Source organism: Macaca fascicularis, chromosome X (genome assembly GCF_037993035.2).
Source record: "Macaca fascicularis isolate 582-1 chromosome X, T2T-MFA8v1.1".
In the NCBI taxonomy this organism is placed as follows: domain Eukaryota; kingdom Metazoa; phylum Chordata; class Mammalia; order Primates; family Cercopithecidae; genus Macaca; species Macaca fascicularis.
Window position 1 is genome coordinate 15727250 of NC_088395.1, and position 19679 is coordinate 15746928.

At 40.7% G+C, this 19679-nt stretch overlaps 1 protein-coding gene and 1 non-coding gene across 7 annotated transcripts in view; one reads left to right on the top strand and one right to left on the bottom strand.

Moving 5' to 3' along the window:
• LOC123571157 (gastrin-releasing peptide receptor) overlaps positions 1–19679 on the top strand; it is a 296422-nt gene that overhangs the window by 51027 nt on the left and 225716 nt on the right. The gene's annotated exons all lie outside the window — the stretch shown is intronic.
• On the bottom strand, positions 10622–10736 carry LOC123571556 (U5 spliceosomal RNA). The gene has a single exon (XR_006695693.1). It is a non-coding gene; the product is annotated as a U5 spliceosomal RNA (small nuclear RNA).

The following is a 19679-nucleotide window of genomic DNA, read 5'->3' on the forward strand; positions in this document are numbered from 1 at the left end:
GAACTATCTTTCAGCTCTTTGCAGTGCCAGCCTTTTTCTCCTTTATCTGCATCCATGCATTTCACTGAAGTTGGTCATATAGAACTTGGGTCCCCAGGTGCACAAAATGTGCCCAAGCCTTTAATAGCAAGTAAATCAACCAGTAAAGAGAATTCTAACTTCAATTTGTGGCCTTTAAAAAGTTGTATCCAGATTTATCTCAGGGTCCTGAAGTAAGAAAAGGAAGAGTATATTATAAATGTATTTCTTTTAAAGAGCCCCTAGAGGTAGGGGACACAAGAGAAATGCCAACTGCCCCTTGTTCAACATTCTTGAAGATAAATATTTGTTACATTTTAGTGTAATCAATTTATAAAAAGAAACTTCTGTTTTTTTTTTTTTTAAAGACTAAAGACAACATATACTAAAATGATTTGAATTTTACAGATGATACCCTGCTAATATTTTTAGTTCAGCACCATCTGTTTATCTGAAATTAAATTTCTAGCAAATGGTCATGCCAGGAGATGCTGTTTTTATTTTTATGTGCAGCTGAAACAGAGAATAATAAAAATCTGCTTGAGTTGAAGAAATATGTTCATAAAATGTTTCTTTTTTAATCTGAGTTGGCTGAGAAAATGACTTTTTAATCTAGTGGCAGCTGCTTTCATTTGGCTGGTTTTCAGTCTAAATAGTTTATGTTGGAGACAGATCATTTGTTTTATATTTGGATGTAGTATAATAAACAGTGTCTTTTGAGCTATGAGGAAGACCCAGATATCACAAACATCTTATTCTCCCTATTAGCCTACCTTTCTAATTATTTCTTGTTTCTTTAACCAACACAAGTGGCATGCAATAGGTCTGTAAATTAAAAGTACAAGTGGCAAATTGCATATCACCCGATTGCTGTGTTATTTTTATTCAACTCTAAGAAAGTTACATCTTACACATTAATTGGTGTTTGTTTACAGGAGGGAAAAACGATGGCTTTTGAAAATATGACTCAGTGGAAACACTTCTCATCACACTGGCTTGCAAATAGAATCACTGCACTCCCATTGGGTACCATGGGTGATTCCACTGGGAGTGCGGAATTCTTCCCAACAGAGTGTTAATTAAAGAGAGCCACCTCTTGGCACCTCTCTCACTCCAGCTACACTTCACAATCCTCCAGGCACCTCTTTAATCAACAACATGTGTTGGATATCTACTTTTAGTGTGAGGCACTGCAGCTACCACCCTGATTTCAAAGGCAGTGGCAAGGACAGGTTTTATTGCATTACTTCAAAGTCAGGGCACCTAAATCTACATTAGAAATGCCATTAATACCTGCCATTGATGTGGAATAATGGAAACTTTCCAAGTAAAGCATGAATTTCATAGAAGAGAGAGATCTTGCCTTTGCACCCCAGCACTTTGCTCATAGGTCTCATTATGTTTATCTAATAAAACCACTTTTCTTACTGGACAGTATTAAATTAATTTTGTGTGCCGACTTCTCTTAATACTGACAAAAAGCAATGTGTTATTTTGAAATGTAGAGGCTGGTCTTTGGTAATAAACTTTACTCGAAAGTTTTTACTCAAAAAAGTGAAATACAGTTTACTCAGGAGGCTGAGGCAGGAGGATTGCTTGAGCCCAGTGGTTTGAGGCTGCAGTGAGCAATGACCATGCCACTGCATTCCAACCTGGGTGACAGACTGAGACTCTCTCTAAAACAAATAAAAATGTCAAAAAATAAAATTAATTTAGAAAATAAAATACATTTTTAAAAAAATAGGTGCTACAGAGTGGGTGCCTTAAACAACAGAAATATTATTTCTCACAGTTCTGGAGGCTGGGATGTCCAAGATCAAGGCCCATGCAGATTTGGTTGCTGGTGAGGGCTCCCTTCCTGGCTTACAGATGGCCACCTTCTCCCAGTGTCTTCACTTGGGTAGGGGTGGGGGTTGGAGGATAGAAATCTCATTCTCTTATTCTCTTCTTACAAGGTCACAGTCTTATCTGATTAGGGCTCCACACTTATGACCTCATTTAACCTTAATTTCCTCTTTAAGTCCCTAACTCCAAATACAGTCACATTGGGGGGTTGAGGCTTCAGCATATAAATTTTGGGGGGACATGATTTGGTCCATAGCAATTGGACTGGCCTAAAAAAAAAAGACTTTAATATTAGGATCCTTAAGTTACTATTAAAAAAAAAACCCGACTTACAAAAATTGGTGTTAATAATTTAAAGTTTGAAAGTACACTAATCTGTGGAGTGTTAAAAGTCAGGATAGTCGTTCCCTGGGGGAACAGCAACTGAAAACAGGCACAAAAGGGGCTTCCGGGATGCTGTAGTGCTCCATTTCCTGTTTGAGTGCTGATTGAAAGAATGTAATTGGTTTGTGAGTATCCATTGAGCTGATCATACGTAATTTGCGCACTTTTCTGTATGTGTGTTGCAGATCAATCAAAAGTTAAAGCATAGGCCAGGTGCGGTGGCTCACACCTGTGGTCCCAGCACTTTGGGAGGCCAAGGCGGGAGGATCACTTGAGCCCATGAGTTCCAGACCAGTCTGGGCAATGTAGTGAGACCTCATCTCTACAAAAAAATTAAAAAATTAAAAAATTAGCCAAGTGTGGTGGCACGTGCCTGTAGTCCCAGCTACTCAGGAGGCTGAGGTGGGAGGATAGCTTGAGCCTGTGAGGCAGAGGTTGCAGTGAGCTGAGATCAAGTCCCTGCACTCCAGCCTGGGTGACAAAGTGAGACCCTATCTCAGATACATAAATAAATAAAAATTTAAAATGAAGCACAAATAAACCTGAGAGATGCATTTAATACCAGAGATAAACTACACAATTGTCCCATTGTCTCAGCCTAGACAATAAACAAGCTGCTTCTCCTTTGTCCTTTCTACTTTAAAAAGTCACAAGAGGTTAAAATGTAATGAGTTGGAGTATATGAAGAAGACTAGCCTTCTAGTTGAGTATAATACCGTCTTCCCAAAGGTACAGGCAGAACCGCAGACACAGTTAACGTTTCTGCGTGACGTTGCTTGATGCTGTTTTGCTCAGACTGGTAGCTTAGCAGCTGGAGGCTAAAAAGTCAGGTTTCCAGGGAGAGGAGGAAGGCTTTCTGGGCAAAGGGCAACGTGGACTCCAGGCCAGGGGCATAGTCGGTGTCCTCTCAAGAGTGGTGGCAGTTTTAAACGGGTTATAAACAAACACTGCCATGTTGTTCTGAGAGGTTCCAGCTGCCTTAGGCAGAGGCTTTGGGTCTGTGCACGCGCCAAAGCCGGCTTTCAGAGGTGATGGGTGGAACTGAAGGATCACTTAAGACATTTGTGACCCTGAATATCCAAGTCCCTTGAAGCTTTACACACACACATCCAAGGTAGAGCTGGTCTTCCCAAAGACAACTGCAGCTAAGGAGTTTGAACTGTGTAACAGTTTAGACCAGCCAGTGGCTGTGTAGAGACCTTTGAGAGTTACAATTAGGTTACTGCTCAGATTGCATAATGCCAGGACTGTGCTCCATTGTTCCCAGCTCTTGCATTCAGTATTTTATTGTTTCACATTGTGCTTTAACTTGCTACAGAACATTAACAGCAGTAGCCAGTAGTTGAATGTTTTCCAAACCTTTCAGATTTGTAGAGCTGACTGTGCCACACTGGCTAATGGAAATTTCATGGTTCCAGGAGTGCTGGCTTTATCAACAATTATCTAGGTGATCTTGTATGGTCTATCGCGTGTAAAACAGCATTATGTGCTTTTGCTTAACCTTTATAATTGTTGAGAAACAATTGTTTAAAATTACTGCATAAATGTTTTTAAAGTAAATTTTGAAGCTCTTTGACGTCAGTGCCCTCTGCCTGGTGGAAAGTAATGATTTTTTTTTAATGTTCTGATTTGGTGTTTGTTGGTGGAGTGCGTCTGTATGTCTCTGTGTGTGTGTGTGTGTGTGTACTAGGAACAGGACCTATCTGTTGGTGCTTTTACTAAATTAATAGATTCTAGACATTAAAGCAAACCAAAAATATTTCACCCGCAAATATACTTTTCTGACATATTTCGAGATGGCTATTCAGAAGGCCTGAAGGCAGGAATAGCCCAGCAAAACTGCCTTTTGTGGAGGAGATTTGCATCTGCAGAGAAAATCTGCATTGGTGAAATAAACAGCCAGGCTTTTTCTGAGGCTCCTCCCTTGTCTACATCTAGGAAAGATTGACTGAGAACCTGACACCTTTAAAGGTCTGACAGAAACATTCACCACAGGCTACCATCTATTCTTTATGAGGGCTGCTCCCTGGGAAGTTTCATCTACATAAAAAGATGGCCTTTGCTCCATGCCTTTCTTCCTCTTCTCTACCTCCCGTGACTTGCGTGCTCTAAACCCCTATTCTTTCTGTAACCTTAAGACGGTACAAAAGCATCAACCATCTGGCCATTTCTTTGCGTTTTCATATTTTGTATGACTCCCAGCATGTAATAAATATTTATGGCTTTTTTTTTTTCTGTTAATCTTTGTATTATCAATTTGTTTTATAGGCTTAAATGGTTGAAACTTCAGGGGAAAAATGTAAACGTTTCTACAACATTTATGATCACTTTAGGCTCTAGGTGTTGGTAAGTTTCTAAGCATTTGGGGATGTAGCTCTCTTTGCTTCACCATTAACCGTCCTTTGACATTCAAAATGTCGTTGGACCACCAGCATGGCATTACTCAGGAGCTTGTTAGAAATGCCGTCTCAGAGGCTTACCTTAAATATGGTAGCTAGTGGCAGAATCTGCATTTTAGCAAGATCTCCACGTGATTCCTATGCACATGCAAGTGAATCAGCAAGTAGGCCATGGAAGGGATTAAGAGATCTCTTTTCTCAAAACATCGCCCACTGAGCCAGGATTGTCATTATTTAGAATGAATTTCTCTAGTTTATGCCCCTTTTAAGAAATATCCCTGGTCTGCATACATAACTCAGCAAGTCATTTTCAGTTCAAAGCCTTCACATGATCCATCCACTTGGGACAAATGGCAAAGAGCAGGTTGATTGGAAGGTTAGGGTTGGGGGAGGGAAGTAGAGTAGAAAAATGCAGTGCCGGCTGGGCGCGCTGGCTCACACCTGTAATCTCAGCACTTTGGGAGGCCGAGGCGGGCGGATCATGAGGTCAGGAGATTGAGACCATCCTGGCTAATACGGTGAAAGCCCGTCTCTACTAAAAATGAAAAAAAAAACAATTAGCCGGGCGTGTTGGCGGGCGCCTGTAGTCCCAGCTACTCGGGAGACTGAGGCAGGAGAATGGCGTGAACCTGGGAGGCGGAGCTTGCAGTGAGCCGAGATCGTGCAGCCTGGGCGGCAGAGCAAGACTCTGTCTCAAAATAAATAAATAAATAAATAAAAAGAAAAAAGAAAAGAAAAATGCAGTGCCTTTGGTGGAAGAAAGTGAGCCAGCTCCATAACCATGGTGCCCTGGGACTGGAAAGCTGTGCCACAGTGGTGGGCAGGAAGTAACAAAAATACCAATCCCAATGCTCACAATAATGGTAAATAATTGTTGGTTAGGGGGTTCCTAAACTTGTTTCACAATCAGAATCACCTGGGGCAGGTAGAAGGGGACTCCTGTTTCTGTTTTTAAAATTATTTTTAAAGAATGGGGTCTCGCTCTGTCACCCAGGCTGGAGTGCAGTTGCAGGATCCTAGTTTGCTGCAGCCTGGAGCTCCTGGGTTCAAGCTATCCTCCTGCTTCCACCTCCCAAGTTGCTGGGACTACAGGTGTATGCCACCATGCTTGGCTAATTTTTTAATTTTTATCTTTATTTTTGTAGCGATGGAGTCTCAATGTGTTGCCCAGGCTTGCCTCAAATTCCTGGCCTCGAGTGATCCTCCCGCCTTGGCCTCCCAAAATGCTGAGATTACTGGTGTGACCCACCTCACCCTGCCAAGGCTTCTCAAAAATATAGATTCCCAAAGGCAGGGACCCACCCTGGGTTTACGCCGTCAGAGAAACCTGAGCATCTGTGTTTTAAACTAGTGTCTCAGGTATTAAAATGTATGCAGGACCAAGTAAATGGTGAGCCTGGATCCTGTGGCTGATGCTCCAAAAATGTTATCTCCAAGGCTCACAATAAGCCTAAAACATATTATGATATTTTCCTAACTGCATTTTATAATGCAGAAGTTGGGTTGCTTGCCCAGTGTCACACAGGCAGCGGGCAGCAGATGGAGGATTCCATCCTAGATCTGTCTGACTCCAAAGTCTTTGTTCTATCTATTCTCATACCACCTTCCATAAAGCCACTATGGCTGAAGTGCTATCTTACTCAGGGCACACTCTGGTTGCCTCGTCTCCCTTCTGTGGGGGTGACGGTTTCTGCAGAAGTTCCCTAATCTGACCTCAAATTATGACATCAGTATCTAGGCTTGAGTAGAATGGTGCAAGGAGACCAGACTGGTGAATTACCAAGGATGGCCCCCTCCTTCTTCCCCTTCTGATGTGGTTAATAACTAGTAATCCAGAGCCTACGATACTGATCCCCATAGGGATGAGAAACAGGGCTCTCTTGGGTAATTGAAAATTTCTGGTTGCCTGGGTATTGAGGCAGTTTCCAAAAGTGATGGAAACAAGCACATATTGCTCCTGCCCTCTGATACCTTATTTTGTTCCAAGAAATCCCTAGAAAGAAAATACAACAATTTAATACAGCAATGTTAAATAGTGATAGTAGCGGGAATAGGGCACCATCTGGTATATTTGAATAATTGTCAAGGTTGGATTTTCTTTAAATGCTGCTTATTGCTCAGTCCACCCATATTAAATCACTAGAGCTACAAGTCATCTGATGGTGATGTTTTGGCATTACAAGACTGTGCTTGCATATTAAATTCCTCAACTTGGGCTCAGTTTGGGAATTCAAAATGCAGCATTTGATCTTCATCTATATTTAATCTCCTGTTATTGGTTATAGCTCCTTTTATAGGTTTATTTCAAAAACTTTTGATTCTGATACTGTCATGTTGAATAGTGGTTTCCCATGCAGGGTGTGCAAACCACCCAAAAATTATCTTTTTCATGGCAACATTAAAAAATTTTAATTTATATGTATGTTATAATGTATATAATATTGGACTATAGTGGTAGAACATGTATATAATTTGTAAATAAATACATATAAACATGGGGGGATACATGATTCAAAGTTTTCTCCCTTTGAAATGTTGGCTCAAAGTTTACAAACTTTTCATCCAATATATTACCTCCTCCTACCAGCATCATGTTATCTTCTCATTTAATAAGAGAGCCTTCGTCTTTGTCAATTCATGTTTACTGAACTATGTAGGATTATGTGAATGTTCCAGCGTATATAAGAGGATAAGACATTTGCTGTTCTTAGGATGTTTAACTATCTGGAATGGAGATGATGATACTAGTGGTAATTTTGGAGGAGGTGACAATGTTAATGGTGGTGACGATGCTGATGTTGCTGCTGCTGCTGGTGATCATGATGGCCAAGAAAGAGATAAAGAAGAAAGTCTTATTTATGGTTGAGATGAAAGCAAAATGGGAATTGAAGGCTTCTTCTCCCTGCTTTCTGGTAATGCGACATCTTTACCTAGCAGTGATGCTCTTCCCTGCTTGTTCATCTTTCTTCCAATATAGCTTAAAAATACTTTTTAGTCATCCTCAGCATGTACTATAAATCTCAGCTTCCTAGGATTTGAGCCTTGGGAGCAGGAGGTTTTTCTAAGCCCCTTCCACTCTTCTGTATGTATTTTGGTCCTCGGTGCTCCACAAGCTGTGAAAGCTGTGAGTCATGATTCCCATATGGTGGGATTCCCTCCCCTCCCCTCCATCGACATGCCTGCCCTGCCATCTGCTGCCACTCTCAAGGTTATAGAGCAAGAGATAATGCAGGGAAGGGAAAGGAAAACACCAGGAAAACCAACACTGTTTTATAAGTAAAATAGAAAAAAAAAGATGTATTTTTCTTACTACAAAAACAACCTGTATTCAATACAGAGAAATAAGAAACTGAAGCACAAAACCAAACCAAACCAAATCTAACCAAACCCAACCCAACCCAAACAAAACAGTCTCCCTCTGAGCATCATTCATCACTTTAACCATCTCCATGTATGTTTCTCCAAATCTGTATTCTGTATCTATCTATGTAGCTAGCTATCAAATAAAATAAGATCATTACCACATATTTTTGTGACCTGTTTCTTGTTTAACTGAATCATGAACATATTTTCATGTCTGTAAATGTACCCCTAAACTAGCTTTTTTTTTTTTTTTTTTTTTTTGACAGAGTCTCATTCTGTCATCCAGGCTGGAGTGCAGTGGTGCAATCACAGCTCACTTCAGCTTTGACCTCCCCGGCTTAAGGAATCCTCCCACCTCAGCCTCCTGGATAGCTGAGTAGCTGGGACTACAGGCATGTGCCTCCATGCCTGGGTTCAAGGAATCCACCCACCTCAGCCTCTCAAACTTCTGGGATTACAGGCGTGAGCTACCGCGCTCGGCCCACACTAGCATTTTTAATATTTAATGAATATTTTCTATGCAAAGCATTATTCCAATTGCTGCAGTTTATATACAAAAATAGGTAGGATAGTCTCTGCCCTCATGTGGGTATCGCATCATTTTTTTCTCCCTATCTAACATTTAGGTCATTTCCATATATTTGCTTTTACAAATAATGCTGTGATGAATATCCTTGTAGCTAAGTCCATGCATATGCTCATAATTTTAGAATGATTGTGCTGGCTACTCTCTGTTTGCCCCTCCGGTCTACTCTCCATCCTTGTCTGCCTTGTTCCATGGACCACATAAGGGCTCATTTGCCCTCTGGCAATGTGCAGCTCATGCAGGGCTTTAGGGAGGGCGGTAGAGAAGAGTGGGTGATATATTGTGACTCCTACCCTGCCTCCTTGTAGGCTGTCATTAGCTGCATTCTTGTATTAATGGTTGTGGTGCCTGGGTAGCCCTCTCCCAGAGCTTAGTTCTCAGGAAGTTGCTAACCCCAAGGTAATGCACCATTCCTTGTTAGTTTCCTTTAACCTTGCCCTTGCCTTTATAGAGAGTTCTTCATTAAACCTTTCTCACTTACCCCATGTGAGTTTGCCATCTGTTTCCTGGCAGGACCCTGGATGATAAATGCGTGCTCCTATTCCTAGCATATTCTGCATCCCTAATTGCTCACCTGCATTGGGAACTTGGGAAGGATTGTGTAGAAAGGTCGAGAGCTCCCTTTTTGCTGACTGAAGGACTGGATATCTGTGATCATTGAGCAGCCATCTTCTATTTCTTTCTCCTGGACACCTCCAGGCTCTCATGGGGATTTCTCAACCTATGCCTGTGGCACTCTGCTGGGGCCCGGAGGAAATAATCAAGAGAGCCCTTAGCCCTCCTGCCCAAGCTTTGACCTCAAGTATGTGAAAATTTCACCTTGTTCAGGATGCTCAAAACCTTCTCTGTAGTCCAAGTGAGGTGGGAAAGGTTGCCGTGGTCATTTCTTATCCTTTTAAACACCTGAACTCACAGCACAATTTGTTTATTAAATTATTTCTCTACTTTAGTTTTAAATGGTATTACAATTTTTTGTTTGTTTATTTGTTTTTGTTTTGTTTTTGAGACAGGGGTTCGCTCTGTGGCCCAGGCTGGAGTGCAGTGGCATGATCACGGCTCAATGCAGCCTCAACCTCCTGGGCTCAAGCGATCCTTCCACCTCAGCCTCCCAAGTGGCTGGGACCACAGGTATGCACCACTGCACCCAGCTAACTTTTGTATTTTTCGTAGAAGCAGGGTCTCCCTATGTTGTCCAGGCTGGTCTTGAACACCTGCGCTCAAGCCATCTGCCCACCTCGGCCTCCCAAAGTACTGGAATTACAGGCATGAGCCACCTTGCCTGACCTACGGTATTCTTATTAAATAGCCAGAAGTATATTTTCAGAGCTTCTAGCTTGGATTAGAGTCCCCTGATACTATTTCTTCTGTGATTCTATCTTTTCTGTGCATCAGTAGAAATGTGTTTTCCTAAAGTCTACATCCAGTTTTACCTTCCTTGCCTTTGGATTTTCAGATAACACAATCAATCCCTTTATTCAAAGGTTCTTCACACTTCTGTTTAATCAATTGTTCTTGACTGTTCAGAATGAAGTGTCTGTCGCATTTCTTTTGTTACCTTCTCTTCAATGAAATTGTTAGCAAGACTAGTCAAAAATGATCAAATACTCTTCTTTTTGGTGGGAAATGAGAGTTTTCCATGGAGGAACTTTGGAGGAGGGCGGTAGAGAAGGGTGGGTGATATATTGTGACTCCTACCCTGCCTCCTTGTAGGCTGTCATTAGCTGCATTCTTGTATTAATGGTTGTGGTGCCTGGGTAGCCCTCTCCCAGAGCTTAGTTCTCAGGAAGTTGCTAACGCCAAGGTAATTCACCATTCCTTGTTAGTTTCCTTTAATCTTGCCCTTGCATGCCCCGCATATTTGGGGTCCCCATCTTATTGCTCCAGACCCCTGCTCCTTAATGCATTACTGCCTTTGGGAATTCCAGTTCCCAGAGGTGGGCACTAGGAGAAAGTTGGTTTCAGAGGCAGAAAGATCTAGAGTTTAATCCAATCATTATTTATTTATTTATTTATTATTATTTACTTGGCCTTGCCTAAGCAGGACCTCAAAAATTTGGTTATTAATTAATAATTGTTCCTCTCCATGGAAATCTTTAGTAAAAGGCCAAAGATTTATTTGTTCTGAAGAGAAACCAGAGCATCCAATATTATTGACTGTGTGAATCTAAGGCTTCTGCCTTACTGAGTTGCAAGCTTCCCGATCCAGCTCACAGATATGAGAAGTAAATGGGATGACCTCTGTGGAAATAATCAAGCACAGTGTGTGGAACTGTGGTTGCTCAGTCTGTGACTTATTCTCCCCAACTCCCTTTCCCACTTCCTCTCGCCACGCCTTTTCCTCCTCCCTCTCGCCATCTCCCTCCCCCTTCCCTGTCTTCTACAGTTCCCCTTTTCTTCCTACTTCCCATTTCCTGTCCCCACCTCTTCTCCTCCCTACTCCTCATCTCTCCTCTACACTTTCTATGTGAGACTAACACGAGGACAAGAGGAATTAAAAGCCAAGTCAGAAATATGTCAGATAGTTCCATTTCTCTTTGAAACAAATCATAGATGTGCAGGGCATTGCACTCAGAAGGGAAACTCCCAATCATAAATCCAGGCTCCAAAAGGCTTTTCCAATACTCCCTATTTAGTTCATGAACTCTCACCGTGGAGCATTGAGAACACAAAAAATGGCAGGAAATTGCTGATAATGTTCATTATTTTCCCAGTCTTTGAAAAATGCCTATTTAATGTTTTGGACTGAAGATTTTTCCTGGTGAATCAAAAGATAAACTCTTAAAATGGTTACATAATATATCAAATGGTCTTATCTGGTGGAAGCCAGCCGGCTAGCTAACATGAGCCAGTTCAGTAATTCTGAGGTGTTTGGAGTCAAGTTGGGAAAGGGATCCTGGGTTTCAGGAAACTGCTGCAGCAGCTGATGGGGCTGCTCTAAATGTTGGCTGGAGAAATGCACTTTGGGCCCTTTGCACCAAAATTTAGATTTACTTGGTTTCTCTTCTCAATTCTTACAAATCCTTAGCTTATCAAGGAAGATCAATGATCTTAAGATCTTTTAAGACTGCCCCACAATATGATGACAGAAAATATATTTTATCTTAAAATTTTATTACACTGTAATATATATATATAAAATAAATAATAAATATAATGTGTAATATATGTGTAAGTTGTGAAGACTATTGATATATAAACACACAGGGGCTGGAACATTAATATCTGGGTTGTCCTCCATGATGTCTGCCTCTCCCACCAAAATACCTGCTCTCCTGAATTTTGCATTCCCCTTCTTTAAAAACAAATTACTGAGTTTTCTGAGCTTCCTCCTAAGGAGTCAGGAGACTCATGGTCTGGTTCCTGGACTTTCCTCACAGTACGGCTCCCATATGCCTATCTCCACTCATGCCTCAAAAGGAGAAACCAAGACTGCCTTCTGCTCTGAGACAGGCAGAGACATCAGCCTCTCTGGGCTTGCTGAAGAAGGGAGAAAAAAACTGCAAGAAGCTATTGAACATACTGATGAAATAAAAAATGAAATAGATAGATTTAATGAACTAGCCAGTGAGAAGATTTTGACAGTAGAACAGAGATATAACAAACTCTGCCAACCATTTCTTCAGAAGAGGTCAGAATTGATCCCCCAAATCCCAAATTTTGGGGTAGCAGCATTTGTCAGCCATCTGTAATCACCCAACGGATTCTTCCTGCCTGCTGCACAGATAAAATCAATTCACTGAGACCGTGGTACTGTAGTAGCGGAAGAGTTTAATTGACATGAGGCCGGCCACGCAGGAGATGGAGTTATTACTCAAATCGGTCTCCCTAAAGGCTTGGAGGTTAGGGGTTTTCAAGGATAGTTTGGCGGGCAGGGGACTAGGGAGTGGGCAATGTTGATTGGTTGGGGATGAAATCATAGCTGTGTGGAAAATGGTCTCTGTGCACTGAGTCAGCCTCTGAGTGGGGGCCGTAGGACAGGTTGAGTCATGAGTTGCAGTCACAGTCCAGGTAGAGTCATCTGGGTAGAGTCATCTCATCATCAGAAATGCAGAAGTCTGAAAAAATATCTCAAAAGGGCAACCTTAGGTTCTGCAGTAAGGATGTTACCTGCAGAAGTAGCTCGGGAAGTTACAAATCTTGTGACCCCTGGAACAGTTGTTTATGCTTACAATTTAGCAGAATTTTGGCTCCTCTCTTGATTAGTTTTACAAAGGTGGTTTAGTTTTGGGAAAGGCTATTATCATCCTTGCTTTGGTTAAACTCTAAACTAAATTATTCCTCAAATTAGCTTAACCTATACCCAGGAATGACAAAGGACAACTTGGAGGTTAGAGGCAAGATAGAGTCAACTATGTTAGATTTATCTTACTCTCATAATTTTGCAGAAGTAGTGTCACATCCATAAGTGTCTGCACTGCTTGGGGAAGAGGAAGAAGAGGCACCTTGAGCAATACACAATGGGAAAAGAGTCTCTACCCCTTTCTGTTTGAATTCATCTTTATCCATGTCCATCTCAACAAAACTGTATGGAACCAACACCACTGAGCTCTGCGGGAAAAAAGAAAAATCTGCTTCCTTTGCTCTGCTGGAAGCAGAAGGGTGTTAGGCCCCTGTGTGGTAGAGCATAGACTTCTAGCTTTTTTCCTTCTCAGAAAGAACACTGTGTCTCTTTGTAAATAAGGACAATTAGCATTTACCAACATGCATTTGTCTACTTTCTCTTGTTTAAAAAAACAAAAAAGAATTTTTAAAAATGGGGTTCTAGAAAGTCAGTAAAGGTTAGGTTTGAGATGTTTGGGTGGGTGAAGTGGGCATTTTGACAACATGGCTTCTCCTTTGGTATGTTTAATTGTGATTTTTTTTTTTTTAAAGCATCAGTTTGGTGAAAAATAATTGTGATGTTTACCAGGCATCCTTGCAGTTTAAGATGACACTAAAAATGAATTCTCTCCTACTGACGACTTGAGCCCGGCCACTTGCTAGGAGAATCAGCAGAACCTGTAGGATCTCATTTGGAATTGGCATGCTCTATTGTAATTTTGTCCTTGTTTATTTTTAAATTTTGGTTTACTGGAAAGGAAAGATGATACTCAGTTTTAAATGTTAAACTTCTACAAGTGGCTTTGTTATAAAAGACTAAATGTATACACAAAAACAAAAAATTACTCTTACCAGATGCATTTCTAAACAATTTGTTTAGTTTTGCTTGTTTTTGAGCTTTATACAAATGTCATAATAATGTATGTAGTGTTTTTTTCCTTCAAGTTTCTAACATTCATCAGTTCATCCGTATCATTGTTTTTAGTTGGTATTTATTTCTTTTTACTAGTGCCTTTGGCCAGGCATGGTGGCTTACGCCTGTAATCCCAGCGATTTGGGAGGCCGAGATGGGTGAGGTCAGGAGTTTGAGACTAGCCTGGCCAACATGGTGAAACTCCGTCTCTACTAAAAGTACAAAAAATTAGCTGGGCGTGGTGGCAGACCCCTGTAATCCCAGCTACTTGGGAGGCTGAGGCAAGAGAATCGCTTGAACCTGGGAGGCAGAGGTTGCAGTGAGCCGAGATCGCGCCACTGCACTCCAGCCTGGGCAACAGGAGTGAAACTCTGTCTCAAAAAACAAACAAACAAACAAAACAACACAATTAGTGCCCTTACATTTCATTTGCTGAATGTATACAATTCATTTATCCATACCACTGTCTATAAATATTTTGGTTGTTTATAGTTTCTGGGTGTTTGCATAATAGTCTTGCTAATGTAGATGAGACATATATTAATAAGAGAACTGGGCACGGTGGCACATGCCTGTAGTCTCAGCTACCCAGGAGGCTGAGGCAGGAGGGTCATTTGAGACCAGGAGTTCAAGGCTGTAGTGCACTATGATTGTTCCTGTGAATAGCCATTGCACTCCAGCCTGGGCAATATAGCAAGACCCCATCTCTAAAAACAAAAAAGAAACATAAGAATTTTTATTATTCCTCTGTCAAATTGTCATAAACACTAGGTTAATTTTTCTAGTGTCCCTTTGCTGTTTTTTTCATTTCATCATTGCCATTTATCACCTAAAGAAACTTAGATGAAGGAAAGAAATAAATGATCTGCCCGTGCTCTGTTATCACTGCTGTTATTTTCACTGCTGTCAACTCCAAGAATGAGTTAAGTCCTCTCTTGATTCTTCTTGTCCAAACAAAGAAGAGTGCCTTCCATTCTGATACTAGAATTTTAAAGATATTTATTATGATCTCACAAATTTATGACCCAAGAGGCAGTGTATTATAGAGAAAATAATGTAAGCTCAGGAAGCAGGAAGATTTGGGTTTTAATATGCTGGCATCAGCACTTGTACTAGGGGGAGTGTTGTGCAAATTACTTTATTCTAAACCTCATTTTCTCATCTGCAAAATGGAGATAGCAATGCCTTCCTCTAAGGATGGCACACTGATTATATCAGGGAAGATGTGTGAAAGGTCCAATCATCACATTATAAAATAAGGAACAGAGGAGGCTCACAGCCTGACCAATGGAACTCATGATCCTACCCTAAAACTGACTCAGGTGGAATAGAAAGAGATCAGTTCTGGCTTGTTCAATTTCTGACCTTTCCATGGATGGGTCTGGCCCAGAACACAGATTAGTGAGGTCTTTTGTTGACTGGATGGTAATATAATGTCTTGACTTTCTTTAGGATATCAGATTTTTCTTCCCAAACCTATCTTATGGGTTTTTTTGTTTGTTTGTTTTTGTTTTGTTTTGTTTTTTTTAGACAGAGTCTGGCTCTGTCGCCCAGGCTGCGGTGCAGTGGCGCGATCTCGGCTCACTGCAACCTCTGCCTCCCGGGTTCAAGCAATTCTCCTGCCTCAGCCTCCCAATTAGCTGAGACTACAGGTGCACACCACCATGCCCGGCTAATTTTTTGGATTTTTAGTAGAGACGGGGTTTTACCTTGTTAGCCAGGATGGTCTCGATCTCCTGACTTCGTGCCCGCCTGCCTCTGCCTCCCAAATTGCTGGGATTACAGGCGTGAGCCACCATGCCCGGCCTCTTGTGGGTTTTTTTAAAATTTTTTATTTTTGGCTATGAGGAGGGGTTTTAATGAAGAGACTCTTTACAAAGATTCACTCTCATCTTGTGGGTTGTTTTTAACACTTCTTTCGCCTGGGCACCGTGGCTCATGCCCGTAATCCCAGCACTTTGGGAGGTGGAAGCTGGTGGATTACCAGAGGTCAGAGTTTCAGATCAGCCTGGTCAACATGGTGAAACCCTATCTCTACTAAAAATACAAAAGTTAGCTGGGCGTGGTGGTGGGCGCCTGTAATCCCAGCTACTCCGGAGGCTGAGGCAGAAGAATCTCTTGAACCCGGGAGGTGGATGTTGCAGTGAGCCAAGATTGTCTGCACTCCAGCCTGGGCAACAGAGCGAGACTCTGTTTCAAAATAAAAACCAACCAACCAACCAAACAGACCCTCCTCCTCACCCCCAACCCCCGACAGTTCTTTCATGCTGGGATAATAGCATAACATTTCTTTGTACTTTCTGTTTGGCTATGAAGGAAACCAGAATGTGTCACCTCAAAATATGCCTCTTTGACATAAATATTTTTGAGCCAAAGGCAAATGAGAATCAGCAATCAGAGGAAGAGCTCTTTCTATTCCCCATCTCTACACTTTTTGCCTAAAGAGAGGATACAAATTCTCCCTTACTAGAGACAACTCTTATCAGCTCAGAGATGGCACCAGAGGAATCTACAAACAAAACTTGCTCCATTAGATTACTCCCATGTATTGACCTTCCCATGGTTTCCCACCTTTGGAAGCCTAAAACTGCTTTTCTTTGTGTGTTACTTCTCTAAAATTTATGGTTCTTTGTTAAAGATGCTATATAAACCAGAGTTCTAAGCCACTGCTTTGAGTTACCTGTCACTGAGATTTCTTTTTTTTTTTTTTTTGAGACGGAGTCTCGCTCTGCTGCCCAGGCTGGAGTGCAGTGGCTGGATCTCAGCTCACTGCAAGCTCCGCCTCCCGGGTTCACGCCATTCTCCTGCCTCAGCCTCCCCAGTAGCTGGGACTACAGGCGCCCGCCACCTCGCCCGGCTAGTTTTTTGTATTTCTTAGTAGAGACGGGGTTTCACCGTGTCAGCCAGGATGGTCTCGATCTCCTGACCTCGTGATCCGCCCGCCTCGGCCTCCCAAAGTGCTGGGATTATAGGCTTGAGCCACCGCGCCCGGCCTTCACTGAGATTTCTTTTACGTGATGTGCTCTGCATGGTTGATAAAACTGCTTGTTTTTCTGCTGTTCATCTGTCTTTTGTTACAGGGGTCAGTCCTAACTATGAACTTATAAGGGTTGAGGAGAAGTTATACTTCCTCCCTGACACTGGAAAGAAAGAAAAAGAAATGATCAGTGTCTAAAAATTAAGGAGAACATGCTGGGTTCTATTGGATAGAAATTTCAGTTAATTCATGTGACTTCATGTTAAGGCTATCACATAAAGCATTTAAACCCAGATATTGAACCAGAGCTCATAAGAATTGTGATCTTGTCTGTCTTGTTCTCTATTCTAGCCCCAATGCCTAGCCCAGTGTCTGCACAGAATACTTGTTCAATAAATATTTAATAAATGAATGAATAAGTAAAAGGGTTACCTCTTTTTGTATTTTCTTATTGTTAAAATTATATTCTTGTTCTGTTCCAAATCTTGAATAAAGGCTTGGAATATCATGAGAGTTTGTTAACAAGTAAGCATTTCCCTTTTGGAGCATTTATTTTTGAAATGCAAATATTCCTAGGAATAACAGTTTAAAATTATATATACTTAATGCATACAACTTGATAATTTGATATATGTATACATTGTGAAATAATTACCACAATCAAGATAATTAATATATATATACTACCTCACATAGTTCCTTGTGTGTGTGTGTGTGTGGTGAGAACATTCTGAATCTACCTTGCTAGCAAATTGTAAGTGTATAATACAGTATTGTTACCTATAGTCACCGTGCTATACATTAGATCTCCAGAACTTATTAATCTTGCACAACTGAAACTTTGTACCCCTCGCCCAACGTCTCCACATATCCCTGTCCTCCCAGCCCCTGGTAACCACCATTCTCTGCTTCTATGAGTTTGACTATTTTAGATTCCGTATATAATAAGATCATACAGTATTTGTCTTTCTGTGTCTGGCTTATTTCACTTAGCATAATACTCTCCAGGTCCATCCATCTTGTTGCAAATGGCAGGATTTTCTTCTTTTTAAAGGCTGAATAATGTTCTATTGAATGTGTATGCCACATTTTCTTTATCCAATCATCCACTAATGGACAGTTAGGTTGATTCCATATCTTGGCTTTTTATGAATAATGCTGTAAGGAACACAGTACAGGTATCTCTTTGAGACCTTGCATTCATTTTTTTTGGATAAATACCCAGAAGTGGGATTGCTAGGTCATATGGCAGTTCTATTTTTAATTTTTTGAGGATTCTGTCTTCATACTATTTTCCATAATAGGTGTACCAATTTAACTTCCCACCAACAATGTGCCAGCATATCCTTTTCTCCACATTCTCACCAGCATTCATTATCCATTTTTTAAAAAATAAAAACCATCCTAACAGGTATGGGTGACATCTCATTGTGGTTTTGATACGCATTTTCCGGATTAGTGATGTTGAGCACTTTTTCATATACCTGTTGGCCATTTGCGCATCTTCTTTGGAAAAATATCTATTTAGATCCTCTGCCCATTTTTAAATTGGGTTCTATTTTTTTTGCTATCGAATTTGAATTTTAAGAGTTCCTTATATATTTTAGATATTAACCCCTTATCAAATATGTGGCTTGCTAATATTTTCTCTTATTCCAAAGGTTGCATAATTATTTCTTTGCTGTGAAGAACTTTTTTAGTTTGGTATAGTCCCACTTGTTTATTTTTGCTTTTGTTTCCTGTGCTTTCTGTGTCATATCCAAAAAATTGCTGCCAAGATCAGTGTCAAGCAGCTTTTTATCCATGTTTTCTTTTAGAAGTTTTATGGTTTTAGGTCTTACATTTAAGTCTTTAATTATTTTGAGTTGATTTTTGTGTATGGTATACAATCTTACTCTTTTGCATGTGGATATCCAGTTTTCCCAGCACCACTGATTGAAGAGACTATTTTCCCCCGTTGTGTATTCTTGGCACTTTTTTCCAAGATTAGTTGACCATATATCCATGAGTTTATTTCTGGGCTCTCTATTCTTTTCCATGGGTCTATGTGTCTGTTTTTATTCCTGTACCACACTGGGCTTTTCTTTGCTTTTGATTACTGATTCAATCTCTTTACTCACAATCTGTTTTTGGCATGATTTACTGAATATGTTAAACCCACTGTTGAGACTTACTGCTCAGAAAAACAATTCCTTTCAAAATATTATTTCCCATTTACAATGTATCTGATTACCCAAGAGTTCTGATAGAGATGTACAGCTCTGATAGAGATGCTGTTTTCATGCCTGCTAATACAACATCCATTCTGCAACCATGGATCAAGGAGTCATTTTGACTTTCAAGCCTTAAGATTTAAGAAATACATTTCATAAAACTATAGCTGCCATAGATAGTGAGTCTTCCAGTGGATCTGGGCAAAGTTAATTGAAAATATTCTGGAAGGGATTCATCATTCTAGATGTCATTAAGAACATTTGTGATTCATGGGAGGAGGTCAAAATATCAACATTAACAGGAATTGGAAGAAGTTGATTCCAATCCTCATGGATGACTTTGAGTGTTCAAGACTTCAGTGGAAGAAGTATTTGCAGATGTGGTAAAAATAGCAGAAACAAAACAAAACAAAAGCAACAACTGGAATTAGAAGTGGAGTCTGAAGACATGACTGAATTGCTACAATCTCATGACAAAACTTGAATGAGGAGTTGCTTCTTATGGATTAGCAAAGCAAGTGGTTTCTTGAGATAGAATCTCTCCTGGTGAAGGCGCTGTGAGCATTGTTGAAATGACAACAAAAGATATAGACTATTCCATATTCTTAAATGATAAGGCAGTGGCAGGATTTGAGAGGATTGACTCCAGTTGTGAAAGAAG